Source organism: Corvus kubaryi, unplaced genomic scaffold (assembly GCF_017639235.1).
Source record: "Corvus kubaryi isolate FWS band 111438036 unplaced genomic scaffold, C.kubaryi_AGA036_p1.0 132, whole genome shotgun sequence".
Taxonomy (NCBI): domain Eukaryota; kingdom Metazoa; phylum Chordata; class Aves; order Passeriformes; family Corvidae; genus Corvus; species Corvus kubaryi.
Window position 1 is genome coordinate 12,135,234 of NW_024580666.1, and position 19,375 is coordinate 12,154,608.

A 19,375-nucleotide genomic window follows, 5' to 3' on the forward strand; every position below is an offset into this window, starting at 1 on the left:
ACAACTGTATAGGATGCATAGTTTCTGAGATTGCTACAAAAGGTTAAGATTTCTTTCAGGGATAACAACTTCGAATTTATAAGTGTCATTATTCCTACTTTTCTATTTCACACATCTTTAATTTTTTGTTGTTGTTCTTACAAGTGATTTTTTTCTTGTGAAATTTTTTGTATGTCACAGAGAAATGACATGTAGACCTATATAGCACATCTATTATATGGATTATAGTCAGTCCTTCTGGTAAGTACTTAGAGTCAGAAATTTGCTGGAAACTTCTGGCCTCCCCTTGACATCGGCTTTCTTGGTTTATGCCAAAATTGGACATTTTTCTCTGTGTTTTCTTTCTGCCTCTTACTTCTGATGCAACATTCTGGCAGAAAGAATTCTCACAAAGGTGTGATGCCAATATTTTGTTTGCTTTTGTTATTTTTGTCCATAAATATATGTATACACATATGTATATATGCGTACATCTACATATTTTAGAAGTAGAATATTAAATTTTTGTTCCATGTCACTAAGCACTACACCAGCTATGCAGGGTTTTTTGAACCTACAAATTTAATTTTCATTTTTACACACTATGAAATATTGTGACATCAGATAAGTAACTTCAAAGTAATTAACACAAGATACTGATATAGGATGATTTATGTAGCAATTAGTACATGATATGAATTTTTAGTTATAAAATATTTAAAGATGAAACTTGAATTTTCAAAGCAGCTCACTTAATATACATGTAAGTGCGTAATCTTCTCCTTTGTGAGGTTACGTTCTTCTCACTAATGAAACAGTAAGTTTTAAAGAAAAACACAGCATCATTTATGACAAAGTTGTCTTTAACATCCCAGAAATTCTAAGGCCTTCTGAAACAGTATGCTAATAATGTAACATCACGACCCAAAGTCTTCTTTCCATTACATCAGTATTTCCGTCCTACAGGATGAATGAAGCATTCTAAAACAAAAAAACCTCTCATTTTTTGAGGGACAGATGAATGTCCTTGCCTCTTGAGGATAATTTGAAAGAAAGCTGAGAGCAGCAGCCACTCTTAGTTATGTAAATTATAAATAGTCCTTTTAATCATCTGACAGATACATGCAGTGAAGTATTATAAGATATTTTGGCTTCTTCTCAAAAGGCAGCCCAAACCAAAGTTGTGTTAGATCAGACACCGTGTGTCCCACTGTTCATGGGGTCAAATTATTACCATCACCACACTAACCCAAAATAACAAAACAAAAGAAAATCTTCTTAGGAAAAATAAAAAGAGGAAGTAAATGTCATAAAAGAAGACCTCCTCAAAAGATTTTTATTTTTTTCTTAGGATTAGATCTGTTTACAGAGAATCTCTCCAGACCCTGGGATGTCAGAAGTAATCTGGGTGTAACAAAAGGCTTCCAGCCTCACTTTTCTGTTCATCAGGCTTCATCTTAATCTTCAAACAAGAAAGGCTTTGAAACAATTTGCTTATCTTCAACTTCTAAGCTTTTGTCTTGTCATACTGCTCAATTATTTCTTACATTGAAATCTGAAGAATTACACTATCCTAGGGAGGACTCAGTACCTTTCTTAAGTAAGAATCCATCATCAAAACATCTTGAAAAGATATTAAATGAAATAAAATATTATCATGAGTTAAGATTGCATTCACTGAGTTTCAGTTTTAACTTTTTTATAACATTATCTATATATTTTTTCTTTGTTTAAACTTTTATTTTTATTTGAAAACCTCCCTGAATGACTTGCACTTTCTTTTCTTGTCTCGGCTTTACATTTCCCTTCTATGCATTTGCCATATTTTTCACTTGCATTACAAAATAATAATTTCTTTGTCAGAATCCTAGTTAGTCATATTTAAGATTATTTCTTTTTCAATATCTCCTTAATTATGTTTTTGTCTGCACTTGTGATCGTGCTTTCTATTGCTTCTCTTTTCTGTTCACCATTAAAGTCAGACTTAATACATACTAGCATATGTCAATAAATGCTATCTTCACTCCCAGCTAGTAGAAAAGGTTCGTATCATTATTTTTTGGTTCTTCTCTCTCTCTCTCAACTTTTTGTCTCTATTTAAAATATTAACCTTTTGGCAATGACTTTACTACTTTACTACTTTACTACTGTAATGATAGATAATTGGAACTTGGTTTAGTACTTACTGATGTTCAAAATGATCATTATTTACCAAAGCAGGGTTTTGGTTTTCTTTTCCCTACATAAGCAAATGAAAATATGAATAATAGCACACTGTACACAAAATAATGCAGTTCTCCATATTTTCAAGACAAACATTTTGGTTCTTTGAACTCTGCATCTCCCAAGTATAATTCATTTTTACACTACATATTCAATTATTTTTTTTTAATTTACCCCATGACATTTTAATAAATTCTGTTTTTTCTTCCTTATTTTATTTTTGTGCTGTCATAATATGTTTCATTGTGTTGTACAGATAGAATTACAAAGAAACTGAGAAAGTAATTCTGATTCTGTAAATCATCTAAACTCATTACTACTGAAGTTCTGCAAACTTTTATTTTTTATTTTCACTTTTCATGCAGAAATTATATTTTCTAATGGGATGGAGTTAATATGTAAGATTTCAGTGTATTTTATTAATTTCAGAGGAAAATGAATCTATATGAAAACTATTGGTTTCTTTTGAGTTTTACTAACACTGCATTAATATAGAAATATAAAATGATTAAAACCCCCAAGATTTCTTTCAAGTGAATTGTTATGTTTATGTATTATACTAACAGGAGGTCATCCAAATAAGTACAGAACACTCACATTTTGGCAATCCATTAAGTTAGAAACATTGCTACCAGGTTTCTTCCACAGGTAAGCAGGACAGATAGACAGCTCTAAGAAACAGTCCAGACTACCTAAGATTTGAACCATATTTTTTAGACCACCCCTCTCTTTGCTTTCATTATAAAAAATAGGTAAGGAGGAAGCCTCAAGTTATAGCACTTCTACTTCAGTTTTATTTGGATTATTTCAAAATTCAGTGAAATGTAAAACCAAAGTACATTGCATGTTAAGATTTTTATTCCCCACACCAAATGTACCTGATGAAGAATTTCTGACTTTTTGGTACAGATGCCCATGGAGAGAGAGACCCTGATTTGCCATTTCTTCATCAGCTGTTGTATTGACACAAGCCAAAAACAGTTCCTGTAGAGGGTGTCATAATATAGAACCTGGACATTCCTACTGAAATTCAAATAACAGAGTTATTTCATAATTTAGAGCCCATCTGGACCTGAGCCTCCATTTTCTGCCAAATGAGCACCTTGGCAAGGGTATGAGTTGTTAATTTTATGGTATGGCATTTTTATTAAATACTGAGCATGTAGCACTGTGAATTTATGTCATGCTTTACAAACAGATAATAAAATACAGTTCCCCTCCCAAATGTGTGATGAGATTGCAAAAAACAAACCAGAAATGTTTCAGAAATTTAAAAAGCGAGTAGATAATGAAGAAAGAAAAGGTGGAAAAACACTGAACTTCATTTCAATGAACCTTATTTGAAGTGAAAGAAGTGTAGCCTTGATGGGGAAAAGAATCAGACTTTCCAAACTGCATCATGAGTGAAGGCATGAAAGTTGATTTGGGAGAAAAAATATCAGATGCACCGCAAAGAGAACCGGGAAAGAGAATTTATCTAAAACACTTGTCTCTGTATCTCCAAATCAATTAATACAGTGACATCTTTCTAAAGCTCCTTCATTACCTTCAATATGAGTTATTGTTAATAACATTGACTCATTTAAGAATTCAGTTTGCTAACAACTTCTCTTTTTTACATCTTTATAAATGTATTGAACAGCATATGATTGAAGTCAGATCATGAGTACTAACTTGTCTCCTTGATTTCCTACCTCTTATTTGACTATTAATCAATTATGTTCTATGGATTGTGCCTCACCACATACTCATTCACTCTGTCAAAGGACTCTGCTATTTTTAAATTCTTTTTTAAATTTGACTTTCTGTTGCAAGAACCAGAATAACTATTTTTTTTCTGGAACAGATTTATGTAGATATAATAAATATCAAGAATGTTGACATGGTCAGAAGTAGAGCAGAAGAAAACAGTTCTGGAAAAGATATTTCGGATACTCAGAAAGTAAAGATAAGGCACCAGAAACAAGATAGAAGGACATCTGTCTCAAAGAGTTTTATGAAAATCCCATTAATAGGGCCTGAAAAGTCAATCTGCTCAAGGTGGGAAAAACAATATTCTGTATCAACTGTTGAAGTAAGGTCCAGGTAGTTGAGAAGATATAAAATTCTTTCACCTGTTGATAAAAGTTTCTCTGTGGTAGATACAGGGGGTTTTTTTAATGAAGGAATTTTCAAAAAGTCTTATTTTTTTATTTATTTTATTTATTTATTTTATTTATTTTTTTTAAACTTACAAATATGTGGATGTACCATAAGACCCTTCCTTAAAAATCTCTCCTTGTGTGCACAGCTAGTTTACACTAACCAGAAGAATCTAGAATTAGTAAGAAAACAACAGTTTATTCCATGGTAGCATTTTCTCTCCATTCTTCTAAGTAGTTAAGGATTTAGGAGAAACAAACAAAAAAAAATCTAGAAATTTTCACTATAATTTTCGTTAAATGAAGTTGAAAAAAATTATGAGTACTATGGGGAATTATAAGATAGAATTGAGTTGTGAGCTGTAAAACCTGCCTGCAGAGGCACATGGCAGCACACAGAGGCTTGTCTCCACTGGACCCTTGGGGGAGGAGGTGTCACACGGCAGAGCCCTACAGAGAGGTGTTGGGGCCCTCCCCCCCCTGCCGTGTAGCCCTGGGAGAGGGGCCCTTGGGGAAAGACACGGGGTTTCCCTGCCCCTGCTCAGCCTCGTTCCCATTGGTTGGTTTGTGTTCCCCTGCGCGGGCAGAAGGACCCTTGGTCCCGTGACTGGAACAGTTCCTTGGCTGAGTCCGGCCATGTGGCTGGAGAAATAAACATCTCTGAAATATCTATCAAGAATCGGTCCATAAATATTTCTTTCCACAGGCCTCATTGTCTGATACATCGTGTGGCAGTTTCTGCACTGTAACAAATGGTAGGGAAATGCTGGCAAGACACTGATCCCTAAGGACAGAAAATTCGTGAGTAAAAACCACTCTAGATCTCTCTCTTCTCCCCTTGGTTTGGATATTATCTCTAGACTATGGAAGAATCGTGGGAAATGTGGCTCTCTGAGTCACAGAAAGAAATTTAGAAGTTAAAGGAATCCTTGAACAACAAACCAAGAAAGTATTTGTTCTGGGAGATCTAGAACATTTTTTTAACTGGCTTTTCAAAAATTTCTTTTATATTTCTTGAGACTTAATTTTTGATATTAATCCTCCTGGAATTACTGGAATTAATCACAGGTGTTTTTGGCATGAGATCTGGGATGAGATAAGGGATGAAACAAAACATGCATTAGCGATAGAACCTCTCCATGCATCCCTTGTAATCAGCGAAGCTCTTGAGGAGCATTTGTATGGTTCCATTACCCCTAGAGCAGATGGCCGTAATCCCGTGGCTGAGACCGCGTGGCAGCCATCCCAGGAGTGTGTGACTTCAGCCATGCCGGTGGAGGTGCCTGTGCTGGATGCGCCTGGCTCCCTTGGGAGTGCACGCCTTATCGCGGACCCCATCCCTGTCTTGGGGTCCCCGGCCACTCGACTGCGACTGAGGGAGCGACGCCACAGGCGCCGCGGATGCCCTGGGCCAGGTGCAGCAGAGAGGTGGCCCCCACGAGCAGCCAGGAATCGGGGGATCGGCGTGGCAGCCCGCTCTGAGCACACGGCTCGGAGACCCCTGTGGAGGGAGAAGCGGCGGTTTCCACAGTGACACGAGAAGCTGTGCAGAACAGCACCGAGCAGAAACAAGGCCACTCTCAAAGCAGCGTGGAGTTGGGGGAGCAGAACCGCTCGCAGGGCTGGCAGCAATGGCAATGTGGGGCCGCGCAGAGCCCAGACACACACCGGAGCAGCGCCGCTTGAAGGGCGCGGAGCAGCCGCAACATGGGGGCTTGGCCGAGACATTGGAGTCGGCGAGGCAGCAGCCATGTGGGACAAACATGCAAGCACGTGATAGGAGAAGTTGTAACAACAAAAATCACAGGAACTGTGAAATGGTACAATGTAAAAAACAACTATGGATTTATAACACGAGATGATACAGGGGAAGATTTATTCATCCATAGAACTGCCATTAAAAGGAATAACCCTAAAAATTACTTGCAAAGTGTAGGAGATGGGGAAGTTGTACAATTTGATATAGTGCAAGGAAAGAAGGGTTTACAAGCAGCGAATGTTACTGGGCCTGGAGGTATTCCAGGCAAAGGCAGCCATTATGCACAAAATTATATACAATATCCATCCCAGAAACTTCCCTACCCACAGCCTACTTTCCCCTTTTACCCTATACCCAATATGAACCCTTTCCTAAGTTTACCCCATCCCCAGTTTATTCCTAATCCGTTTTTCACCCCATGGCTTCCCTATACAATTCCCTTTTCCTCCAACTACTCTCCAATGCTGAGGGGGAGATGAAAAGGGGGAGGGAAGAAATTAAACTCTCTCCTGCCTCAGTTTCCCCAAGAAAAATGCCCAGAGAATCCTGTCTCTCTTCTGTCAGCCTTAAGATGTTCCAGAGAATCTGTTTGGATATTTAAAGACTCAGGAGGGCGGCTTATTTTGTTTTGAAACTGTTCTTGTTATGTTTATCCAGTTGTTTTCAATGTTAAGTTTTAAATCTCTTTTTGTTAAAAATAAATGGGTGAAATGTTGGGTCCCTCCCCCCTGCCATAGGGTCCTGGGAGAGGGACCCTGGGGGGGAGACATGGGGTTTCCCTGCCCCTGGTCAGCCTCGTTCCCCATTGTTTGGTTTGTGTTCCCCTGCGCAGGCAAGGAGCCTCAGGTCCCGTGATTGCCGGAGTTCTTCGGCAGAGCCCCAGCCATGTGGCTGGAGAAATAAACATCTCTGAAACACCTATCAAGAATCTGTCCATAAATATTTCTTTCCACCGACCTCATTGATTGATATGTGTGTTGCAGAATCTGCACTGTAACAGAGAGGAGCCTGCTGGGAGCTGACAGACGGGTGAACAGTGAGTGACCACCCCATAGAAGGACACTGAGAAAGTGGCAACACGGGATAGGTCACACCATATAAGGAAATACTGTGCCTTGGAAAAGTGTATAAAATCAGCTCATTCCTTTGAATAAACAATTCAGATCCCCTGCCGGTCTGGGTCCATGATTCAATCGCCAACAGAGTACAAATATAGAGAATGGTGACTCTGACTGTTTAGGAAAGTTATTTAACACTGTACTTTGAATTGGAGCATATCTAATAAATTTTAAAATATCTATGGTCAACTTTTTGACGCTTTCAATTAAATACACTTAAAAAGAAGTAACAATGTATATAGTGATCCTTTTTCCCCTGTATAATTTTACTTTATTCATAGTACAAACTTGCATGATTGCTAATATCTGGTAGAGATTTTTTGTTTGCTTGTTTTTAAAATTCAAAATTCTTAGTGGTTTCTCTGTTTCTGTAGACTTGTGATGAGGAAAAATACCTTATAATGAAGCTCAGCTCAGTATTTTATTGACTTTAATATTCAAATAGATGCACTCATATAAAAGGAACTGATTAACCTGGGCACCTAAGTAATCGGTTTCTTTACATGAAATCTATTTAAGATGAAATGGTATTTCATCTTTCCCTATTTTTCTCCACTGTCTACAATACTTGAGTCAGCATTGAACTAAAGCTCTTTTCTATATACTGTGTTCTGTAAGGTATCATGGATAAGAAAAACCCAAAGTATCCAGCATATGTTAATATAAAACCTGACAGTCATTTTGCAAACATACATTGTCATGGCCATATGTATTGGCAAAATCACCATAATACATAGCGCCAATTCAAAGAGTCAAAGATTTTCTGACTAAGACAGGCTTTATGTAAGTTCAGAAGATTAACTGTTAAAAGGCCCTGTCAGTTCTGGGGGAAAAAAGCCAACCCAAACATAAATATTGCTGTGCAATGAAAAGTATATGGGACTTTTAAAGAACCTAACAAAGAAAAAGAGATAACTAAACCACTGGGGTTTTTTGTTCTGTTGACTGGGGCTTTTGTTTTGCATTTTGTTATTATAATAGAATAATAGAATCATTTAGATTGGAAAAGATCTTTAAGATCCCCTAGTTCACCTATAAACCTAGTATTGCTAAGTCCACCACTAAGCTAGGTCCCTAAGCACCACATCCACACATTTTTTGAATACTTCCAGGGATGATGATTCCACTACTTCCCTGGGAATCCTATTTGAGCACTTGTCAACCCTTTTTAGTAACAAAAATTTCCTAATATCCTATCAAAAACTACCTTGGTGCAACTTGTGGCTGTTTTCTCATGTGTTGTTCCTTATTGCCTGGGAGAAGAGGCCAACCCTCATTTGCCTACACCCTCCTTTCAGGCGGTTGTAGAGAGTGATAAGGTCTCCCCTGAGCCTCCTTTTCTCCAGGCTAGACGACCCTAGCTCCCTCAGCCGCTCCTCATAAGACTTGTGCTCCAGACCCCTCACTAGTTTTTTTGCTATTTGGATGTCCTCCAGCGAGAGCTGCTGCTCTTATAAAAACAACAAAACCAACAAGAGTCACTTTTGTCAATATCACTGACTTAAAATTGTTGAAAAACTGGCACCTTTTTAATATACTTTTTCTCTTCACATTGGTTAGCAGATCAGATAGTTGAATATAGTAAGGCAATTGGTAAAGTGGTTAAATGAAAAAATTTTACATACATATATTGATATTTTTTCCTACACACTAATCCATATTTTAGTAAAGTTATTCCATACAAATTCAATGAGCTTTAGAAATTCAATAAGTGATCTTTCAGCCAGATGTAAATATTTGACAGCATTATTAGATATAAATCGTTTTTCTTCTACTAAACTTAACCTTTTTATATAGCTTATGTTGCTTACTGCAAAAATAATGGACTGCTGAAGATTAAACAAACATATCTCGTGGAATGTAATGACATTCCATGTGAAAAATCAGAGGTGCCAGATAGGCAGCTTATGAAAGCAGTAGTCCCAGAATAAAACTCTGTAGGAGAAGTCACATTGAAATTGGCATAAAGCAAATTTTCAACATAGCACAGTCAATGCTCTTCCGCTCTGTCCTTTAAGAATACTCATTGCTGAAAAATTAACACAGTCTTAATACATATTCCTCAGCTTCAATGCTAAAACTGCATCTAGTAGCAATCAGACTGAGACTGTAAATTTTTTATAAATGGCACAGTGCCACACAGACATTGTGAATAAAGTAAGGTGTCTAATTGCTTAAGATGAACTGATTGCAATGCCCTAAGAGGTAGGGGAAGGTCCTGTATTTTTTTACCAATGCCTGAAATATCTAATCTGTCTCCCACTGCAAGTGTTGGACATGCCAAGGATATAGAGATGCATTTATTTTTTGTTTGTTTCCATCACAAAAAACTGTATTCTGTAGGGTTTTTCTGATGTTAAGTAATGAAATCTGAAAGATTTCACATGACATTGACAGTGTAATTTGAGTGGGATTTGGTCACTGAAATGAACTTGTCCAAGTCATCTAATCTAAGAGGAGGTCTGTAAAATAAAGAGATGATGAGTACAGTTATAAACCAGCTACATTTCAAAGAAGGACAGTTACCAAGCAGATCTGTCCCAGTATGAAATTCTCTGTTTATTGCATTTTGTGTATTTGAATTAAAAATCAACATTTTTAGCAAGACTTGCTGTCTGTTAACTGTCTAACTAGTCTGTTAACTGTTGAAGTAACCTTACACCAGAACTGCCAACGATTACAAAAATACTTCAGACCGCAACTCTTTAAGAAATAGTGGATTTGCTTTTCCACATAGAAAGCCAAAAACATGTTTTAAAAAGAAAAAGGTGAAAAGTATAAAAAAACACTCGCTGAGGTGAAATCTGAAAGAAACTGGATGAGCTGATCCTGCTTAGGGTGTCCCTTCTCAAGGGGTTACTGTGTGTTACATTCATACATGAGATTAATAGAAATATCAATAGGTACACAGTGAGAAGGCTAAGATTATCTTCATCTGTCTAATTGTCTAAACTGACTACTTGGATCCTTTTAACCATCAAAGGAAAGGGACAGGCATGTCCAAAGGAAATAATGCTGTCTGCTTTGCACAGGGTGACCCAACCCATGCAGAGTCTCTGTCTCTCCAGTCACTGCAGCAAAAACAGCTGGGATTACCTGTAAAGCCAGTTCTTTTCATATTTATTAGGCAATGGCAAAAAAGTTTACCAACCACTGCCGATAAGTAGACATGTAAGAAATGTGGGGAAGACAATACAATCATTGGCTACTATATAGCAATAACTGGCTGATAGTTACATGAAGATGGGTTGTTTTCTTGCTGTGCTCAGAACAAATATAGACTGAAAAAGATGAATGATAACGGTATGTGGGAGGTGGTTGAAGGCTTGAGCAAAGCTACTTTCCCAAATACTTTCATGTGAAAGTGAAAGGTTGTGGAAAAGGTCAAAACAGTGTCAGTATCAGGTTTAAAATGAGGTTTCATAAGAAGGTAGCAGTAAATTAGTTGACATTTTTTTAGAGAGCTTAGCTTGGAAATGACAGAAAATATAAATTCTAACTAAATTTCTAATTAAAAGGATTAACATGAATATTAATCATCTATGACATGGAAATATTAAGCATCCTGACATACAAAAATGTTATAAGCATAATATTTCTAAAGAAAAATTCTAAGTTATTCTAGTAAAGAAGTACTTATTAATTTCAGCAGTAAATACATCCACATGCAAATGAAGATAGATAGAGAGATAGATCTTACAAAAATTAAAAACAGCCTGCTCACAATATTTCTCTTAAGAATATATTATCAACACTACAGTGCTGATCTATAAAACAATGATTTTCCAGCAAATGAAAGACTTTGATGTATGTCAACATGTAATGGAAAAATATTCATACATCATTATACAGACTGCTACTAAACAAACTATTTCCTTATTTTCTGCCTGTCAGTTTTCCTATGTACACTGTCTTTTAGTGTTTTTCAAGCTAAATCTAACATCATCTCAGTGCCCATGGCCTCACTGGACCTCTGCCTCAATCCATCAATGTGTACAAAGGATGATGCTGAAGTCTTATGAGAATTGGTACTATAGTCCTCAAAACCAGTCTAAGGAGTCACCATTACTCAGTGAATCTACACACATATTCATTCTCTACTGACTAAACCCAGATCCTTGTAGATGATCAAGAGGCAAAAACCTCAAAGCTCTCAGATGCTTCCAGAATAGATTGTGTCTTGAGGAATAGAGCTTGCTGTTTATCCAGATCAACAATGAGTATTTCAGTTATCTCCTTCTTACCTACAAACATCATCCAAAGCAACTTTAATCCTCTGCAAACAACGCCTATGCGTGTAGTAATACAACACACAGTAGGGTACTAGTTGGATCACTTTCTATATGTACCATGAGAATTACATGAGGATTTAGCACAGAGTGATGCCGTTATGCTGATTGTACACTATGGAGTATAGAAAAGGATTACTGAGCAAAAAGGCTGGGATTAGGTTTGCCTTTTAAGAATGAATTTTGAGTGTGTGGGCAGACAGCTTTCTGGGTATGTCTGAGGGGGTTGGAATTACCTCCAGAAACCCATCTGTTCTCCACTGTCTGTCTGTCATTCTCAACAATCTATGAATAGCTGCCACCAAGACCTAATTTGTAATCAGGATGAACTAGGTCATCTTAAACAGCTTTAAAAATTAAAAGCTTTGCTGACATGACTCCATTTAACTGTAAGTGGCTACAGAACAGTCACAGAAGCTGTTTTGGGGCCATACCAAGGTAGAGAGGGAAGGGATGGGTTTCTGTACGTTGGAAGTTTCTGTCAGCCTAAAGTGGGTCATTGCTCTTTGGTGCAATTGTAGTGTTCATATATGCCTGTTAAGTGCATTGTTTGGCCAATGTCTATAAATTCTGAGCAACATTAGTAGATACTGAGCAAACTCAACTCCATTGATTTCTGTTTCCTTCTTTGTCATCACTTTTTTTTACTGCTGCTTCACTTCCTTCCTACATATCTTCCTCAACTACACTTACAAGGCAGAAGAAAACCCAGTACTTTTCTTAGGCCTCTAAATGCAGGAATTTGGGAGGTGTTTCTATGCATTCTGACAAAGTGCAAAATAAAAAAATTGTCAAGTTCTTCAAAGCAGAACAGCCTATTAAAAATGTTTATTCAATTCCTTTCTTAACTTGAAAAAAATTGCAGTGAGTGTTATTTCTTTATGTTTAATATGTTTTTAATTATTTAAAGCAATCATGTTTACTGTATCATTTGGTAAAGAAGATTTATGTTTACTTTCATCACCACAGAAAAGATAGATCTATAAAGGTAATAAATCTTTAAGCGCTTCATAACCTTACAGAGTCTTTACAGGTTGAAAGATAATCAATAATCATGACACAAAAACTGCATCTGATTCATCTTTCAAATCAACTTGCTTCTTATGACACAATGCCAATAGATGAGAATGTAAATGCTGTGATCAATTTTTTTTATAAAAATACCTGGAGTTGAAAGGCTATTCATTAGAATTACTTTCCTAGGTAAAATTAACACTAGATGGATCTTCCATGTTCACTACACTTCACATGCTGTCAGATTGCACTATCCAATTATGCAGTCTTTGCTGTTTACTGCAAAGTACTTCTGACTGCAATTTTAGCTGTATTTATACTTTCATTCTGACAGTGCTTTCTATTTCTAATTCATTAATGTGAGTGAGTGCTAGTGAGGGGTTTTCTACCTAATGTAATCAATTATTGTTGAATAATTCAATAGATTGAATTTCATTTTAAACAAGCAGCTTTTTGTTTCTGAAGTGACTGTATCCCAAAGTGTCAGGCTTTTCTTGCTGAATCAGTGTGCTCGAGCTCAGACAGCCTTCAAGATGTTTGTTGTCCTGGTGACATCCTTCATAATATCACTTCAGCAAACCTAAAGTGCCAAATAGTCAGGAATTTAAATTTACTCATACAGGTATAATTTCAGACAGGGCTCTCAGAATCAAGATTTTTATTTTCATTAGCATTTTTTTTTACTGTTGTTTATTCTGGCCTGTAAATAAGGACAAAATGTATCAGGAACTGTGTTTGAAACTATTTCTGCTTTTTCTTCTTCTTCCTCTCCCCTCTTCCCCTTGAAATTACAGAGAATGATAGTGGCAGCGCAACCTGGAAAGTCACTCTGTAATTCTCACTTGGGAAGAGAAATTTGCTCTAGATACTAAAAACCTTCTTTACCTGAAAGTGTTGCAGTTTTGGATTGATAGTGCTACTCTATCGAATACAAAAACTGTACCAGCATGATTAGTGAGATACTGAACAGATAAATTGTGACTTAAATTTAACCAGAAAAATAGTCAGTCTCATTGGATATCAGCACACTTACTAATCGTGCCCGAACTAGTGAAAGAAAAACTGACACAGAGGTCTTGTTTGTAAAATCAAAGTTTGTTTCAGAATGAGACTGTCAAGTGCACCGATTACAGGGTAATTACGTTTGGGCCATCATATTCTATATCGAACAGTTAAAAATACCATATAATTACTTTTTGAAATATTTCTGCTGTGTGGGTTTTTTTTAATAGAGTTTATAAGAAGACAAGCAGTTTGCCATTCCAAGCTTTGAAGTGCACAGCATTAATGTGTTCAGGATTGTTGCATTAAATTAAAATATAGTTTAGCTTCATATGCAATGAAATATATATTTAATACAATTTTTAGTTTTATTGTTTCTCACTCTAGAGTTCATACGATATGTACAATAAATTACAGTGAAAATGAAATATGGCAAAACATTAACAGATGCAACTAATTTCAGATATTAATCTAATACATATTTCTTCAGGATTTAATAATGCAGGCTATGTACCTCAGAGACTGGATTGGTGCATGTAAATAGACATTGTCTTGGGATTATATATGCTGGGTTACACTATTTTATTATTTACTGATTATTTCAATTCTAGTGGACATTCATTATGCTGTGGACTGCAATAAAAAACTCTACCATGGTCACTAGATTGAAGTTCTTTCAAAACTTTATTCTTCTTTTGTTTAAGGTTTATGTTGCACTCATACATCCATTAAAAATGAAAGCAAATATAAGACTGTTCAGAAATTTAAACTCTCTGTCCATAGCATATTCAACTAGATATTTCTGTAGAGGAGGTATGCGTAAGTGAAAACAAGGAGACAAAGCACCTCCTAAAGCCTCATCAACCTTCCTGCAAGAACATGAGATATGAGAGGTTTGGAAACAGTTGCTGTTTTTAGTTGAAGATTGCAGTCTTCACTCAGATATGAAAAGATATGTATGTATTTTTTGTAAATATAGAGAATTTTATAAATTATATTAGGCACAGCATCAATTGTTCTTCCTAACTGGGATAAACAACATGCCCCAGCTTCAGTTTACCTCTCATGGAAAAAGGGGGAAACATGAAGTTTCTTTGAAGCTGGTACTTTCAGTCTGCAGCCAGATATGTCTGTTGGCACGTAATGTGTTTCTGAGATGACTCCTGGCAATTAGACAAACTGGTACCTGTTCAAAACATTTGACAATAAAAATAACACTTAATATGTATTAATACCACAATACAAAGCCGAGAGACTGAAATTACCCTGTAACAGATAGCAAGTCAATACAGTTCAGAGGCAATACAATCAATCCATTATAAGTATTATAAATATCCAGAGATTTAAAATTTTCATTAGTTTTAGACTAATTTTGAGGAGTATTCACACAAAAATCCTCCGTTAAAATGTGTTTAAAAAAATTGAATTTTTTATTCTCATTTAGAAATCACACTATGAAATGTCAATTGAATTTTGTAATTTGTCATTGACAGGTATCAGGACAAAAAATATTTGTTTCAGTGCACTGTATAATGGACACAACATCCCACCCTGTAAAGTATACAAATTTTCTTATAATAACTTATTTTCTTATAATAAAAAAAATCTTTCAGGTTCAAATAACTAATATATCTTGATGTTTTAAGTTTAGTAAAAAGGTTTCACTGCTGGTATAGCCCTCCAAAACAGCTGAGGAAGGGCATGTATTAACACAACCCTATAAAGCCATCTTTCAAGAGAGAGCTGTACAATAATTTAAGTTAGCTATTAAAGCAGTGTGTCTAATAAAATTCAGAGTATACCAGGAATTGAGTATGCTAAAATGAAAAATCATATATATATAAAATTTACTAATTCTTCATAAAACTCAGTGGATTATTTAGGGATATGATTTATGCTGTTTTACACCATAAAATATGCTGCAGTGTGAAATTTGTTGCACATTCATGGAACATATACAGTCACTCTTAACTATGTGCGGATGTGCAGTCCCACTGAGCTGAGTCCAGAATTAACCTGGTTTTTAAATTTACTGTCTAAACAGATGAATATCATGCCCAAGGGATCTGATGAAAATCTCTGTGCTCTCTCTGAGTTGCAGAGCATAAATTAATAAGAAATATGGTTTTCCACAATATTATTACTTAGTTCTTATAATGAAAACAAAAGACAGATAAACACAGCCTCTTCTCTAGTTGTTTGGATTATGTTCTCTTGATATTATTATTTTTTTTCATTAACTACAATGATTGACAAGAAAATAGGATGATTCACTTACTCTACATGAAGGGGTTTGAAGAACAATTCCATAACGTATAATAGCAGCAGGTGTTGCGCTACCTAATATTTAGCTTTTGGGGGTTGCTGTTCATTTAAATAGTGGTCAGTCACTTTTTGCTTCAGCACACTAATTTAAATAGTAGATTTCATTGAGATGAAAGCTGGTTAGTTGAACAGTTTTTTACCTTGAAGTACTTTAAAATCATCACATATTTTTAAATCTTAATTCCATGTTAAAAGTAGGAGCTACTGCTATCAATCAACATGAAAAATTTCCCCATGGTGGTGAACTAGCTAAGTATTCTCTGATCACACTGAATAAAATATGAGGTAGTGGTGTAAAGTTTAATCATCCTGTTTCCTCAATTTCCTTCTTTCCTTTCAACAGCAGCCACTGGGGGAACAATTCACTTTTCTGCTTTGTAGAAAGCTTAGGCTAAGGATTTTCTGAGCTCTTTTAATTACTCAGTTTAAGCTAGGGATGCCAAAGGACCCACTAAGCAACAATAAGGAGTAATGACTTATGCATAGAAAATTGAAAAGTGTTCATCTTGGTAGAACAAAGGAGAATAAAACAGAACAAATGGCAAGTAAAATTGAAAACACAGAAGAAAAGAAGGTGAGCTATATAGATTTCAAAAGCAATCTATAGCTGCAATTAGAAACTATGAGTTAAATCAATTTTTAGCTCTTTTGAGGAATTGAAACTCACAAGGGTAGTTCAGAGTACTGTACCTACTTAATAGATTATTGATTTTCAAAAAAAGATAGTAGGACATCTTTCATGTAGAGCTATCAAATTCACACTTATGGTACTTTTATATTCCTCTTCTTTTTTTTTTTTCCTCACTTTTTTTGCTTAGTTGACTGTTAATTGTACTTTGGTTTAGTATTGAGGCAACAAATTCATGATTGCTTTTGGGAAGCCTTGTCTCCCAGACACATATTCTTCAGGATGTCTAAATGAAACCCTTATAAAACTTTTGCAATCTTTCCTATAGAGGTAAAGTTATAAGACAATATGAGAATATAATGAGTGCTATTGAGAATATGAGTGCTATTTCAGTGTTTTGGTCTTCTTTGCTACCTCATCCTTCCAGCAAGACCTGGAGAAATCTCCCTTGGTTTCCTTGTCATCTGTGGGAGCAAAGGTAATCACACCAGGAAGAGTGGCTGTTAGAAATTCCTGATGCACTTGTGGGATTACTGACTATGAAAATAGACAGTTCTAAGCCAGTTTCATGCAGGGGGGAAGAAAAAGGTAAGAAATCCTTAAAGTGATACTATAAAATACAGGAACAATGAAAAAGACCTTTTATGTGTAGTTCTGAAAAGAGGGAAGTGCCAAAATCACAAGTCCAATAGGGACTTCGATTTTTTTGTCAATGTTGCATACAAAAATTCAAGACTTTTTGAAGGAACTACTCTAATTCTATTATGCATCAATAGTAATGATATTTCTGTCCATTGGAAATGCAAGCATTTGAACCTGAGACAAATAAAAGCTTAGAAGTTAATAGGCAAGATAACATGACAATTCCCATTTAAAGCAAATTATTGAAAGATTCATGCCTAAAATATAGCTTGCGCAACACTGATGTTTGTATAGAGACTTTGATTTGCTACTGTGATTTTACATTATGCAGCTTATTTTCTACTACGAAACATGCCTAACTGTACACGTGATCTGAAGAAAAATGTGGTCAAGGCAACTAAGAACAGAAGTGACTGAGCAAAAAATTTCTGAAGTTTTGGAAGTTACTCTGAGGAAGAGCTTTATTCCATATTCAGATTCCTGAATATCCATTATTCTTTGCTGTCTTAAACAGAGTGCAGGACTAGAAAAAAATTTGAATTGACTCATTCTGTCAGCCCTACCACTAAAAGTGAATTTTTAAAAACAGTTCAAAATCTGTCATTTAATTGATTACCCTTATTCTCTCAGTATGACTACAAGAGTAAAATTTCAAGTATGCAGAAATTCGTTTGAGCCAATAACTTTTATTTAATTTTAATATACCTTCCAAAAAGCAACTAGTTTAATTTAAGAAGCCAAACATTTTATTCTGGTTTTACTGTGATTTAATTGATGGCTAAAGCAGTTGCCCAGCAAGAAGATGACCCACTATACATAGTTTTTTTAGAGGAATTAAGTGATCTGGTACATCTCTGGTACAGCAAAGCTGGTTTTATTTTGTTTTGTTTGTTTGTTTGTTTGGATGAAACAAACCTCTCTTGAACTGGATTCCATCATGTACAACTACTTCACTGCATTTTTGGACAGGTACTATATTTTCTGTGTGAAATTAGTTATTTCCTATGCTGAATGATTAGCCTTGACAGTACAGGCTCACTGCTTCTGTATGAACCCTAGTCCAAAAATAATAAAGAAAATATTTTTTCTATTTTCTTCTATATGGGTTTTGTCCTTTAGAAAATATATAAAATAGAATTACTCATTTTTTTAGCAAACATGAATTTGTCATTTTTCTCATCTAACACAGTATATCATATACTATTTGTGTAATTGTTACGTCGCATTATTCTTTGGAAATGTTCAAAAATATAAATTCGATCTAACCATTTGAAATGCCAAAGTAATTTTTCACTGTTAGTTCTTTTCCTTGAATTTAAACCGCCTTCATATCTAAAATAAGGTGAGAACATTAGCTTCTCTACTGACATGGTTCTGTGTCACATCTCTGGAGAAACATTTCTGACTAGTCTTGAGTTTACATTGCTAAATAGGTATTCAAATTTGTTGTCAAAGAGGAGTTTTAAGCAGAAAGGTGATAAAAGCAGCATTTCATTTCAAAAATATTTCTTGTAATTTCTTGTATATAAGGCTTTCAGGCAGATATGTCTGGATGTTTTAAACACTAGTTTTTATTTAGTTATGCTTATTAATATATATGTTTAGTTTAGTGGAAATTTCAAATCCAAATGAATGATAATCACATAGATCTATTCTATCCAAGTCTTTTCAGCTACCAATTTACTCTCAGTCTTTACTGAAAACCCTAAAATGGAAGAAGGCTCTGAGAAGACTGGCACAGAAGGCTCATTCTTGAGGGTCAAGGAAAAATATTTGCAGTGACTCACCATGGCTGTTGCAAAGAAAGCTGAATTTATCTCAGCATGAAGGGGACTGAATGGTGGCCCTTGGCCTGGATAAACGGCTACATAACCTGACTGAACCAGCCAGCCACATCAGCTGAGCGCATTTGGCAACAAACCACATCAGTCAAGCGGATCAACTGCCTTTATCTGTACAGTGAAATAATCTTTTATACTATAGAGACTGGCAATGAGCATTGCATTTATATTGTGATTCCACTTTAAATTACTACTGTCATATTCTCATAAGTGTAATTTCTATCTGTCCTGCAATTTACCTATACAGTTGTATCCCTCACTAAATTAAAATGCAGTATAGCACAAAAGATTAAAATTTGCTAATAAGCACCTCTCCCACATGTAGATCATCTAAAAGAGCATGGTCAAAATGTATTAGACTCTGTTAAAGCCCTAAAGGAAAATCCTCATGCTCCCATGTTAGCACTGTTCACT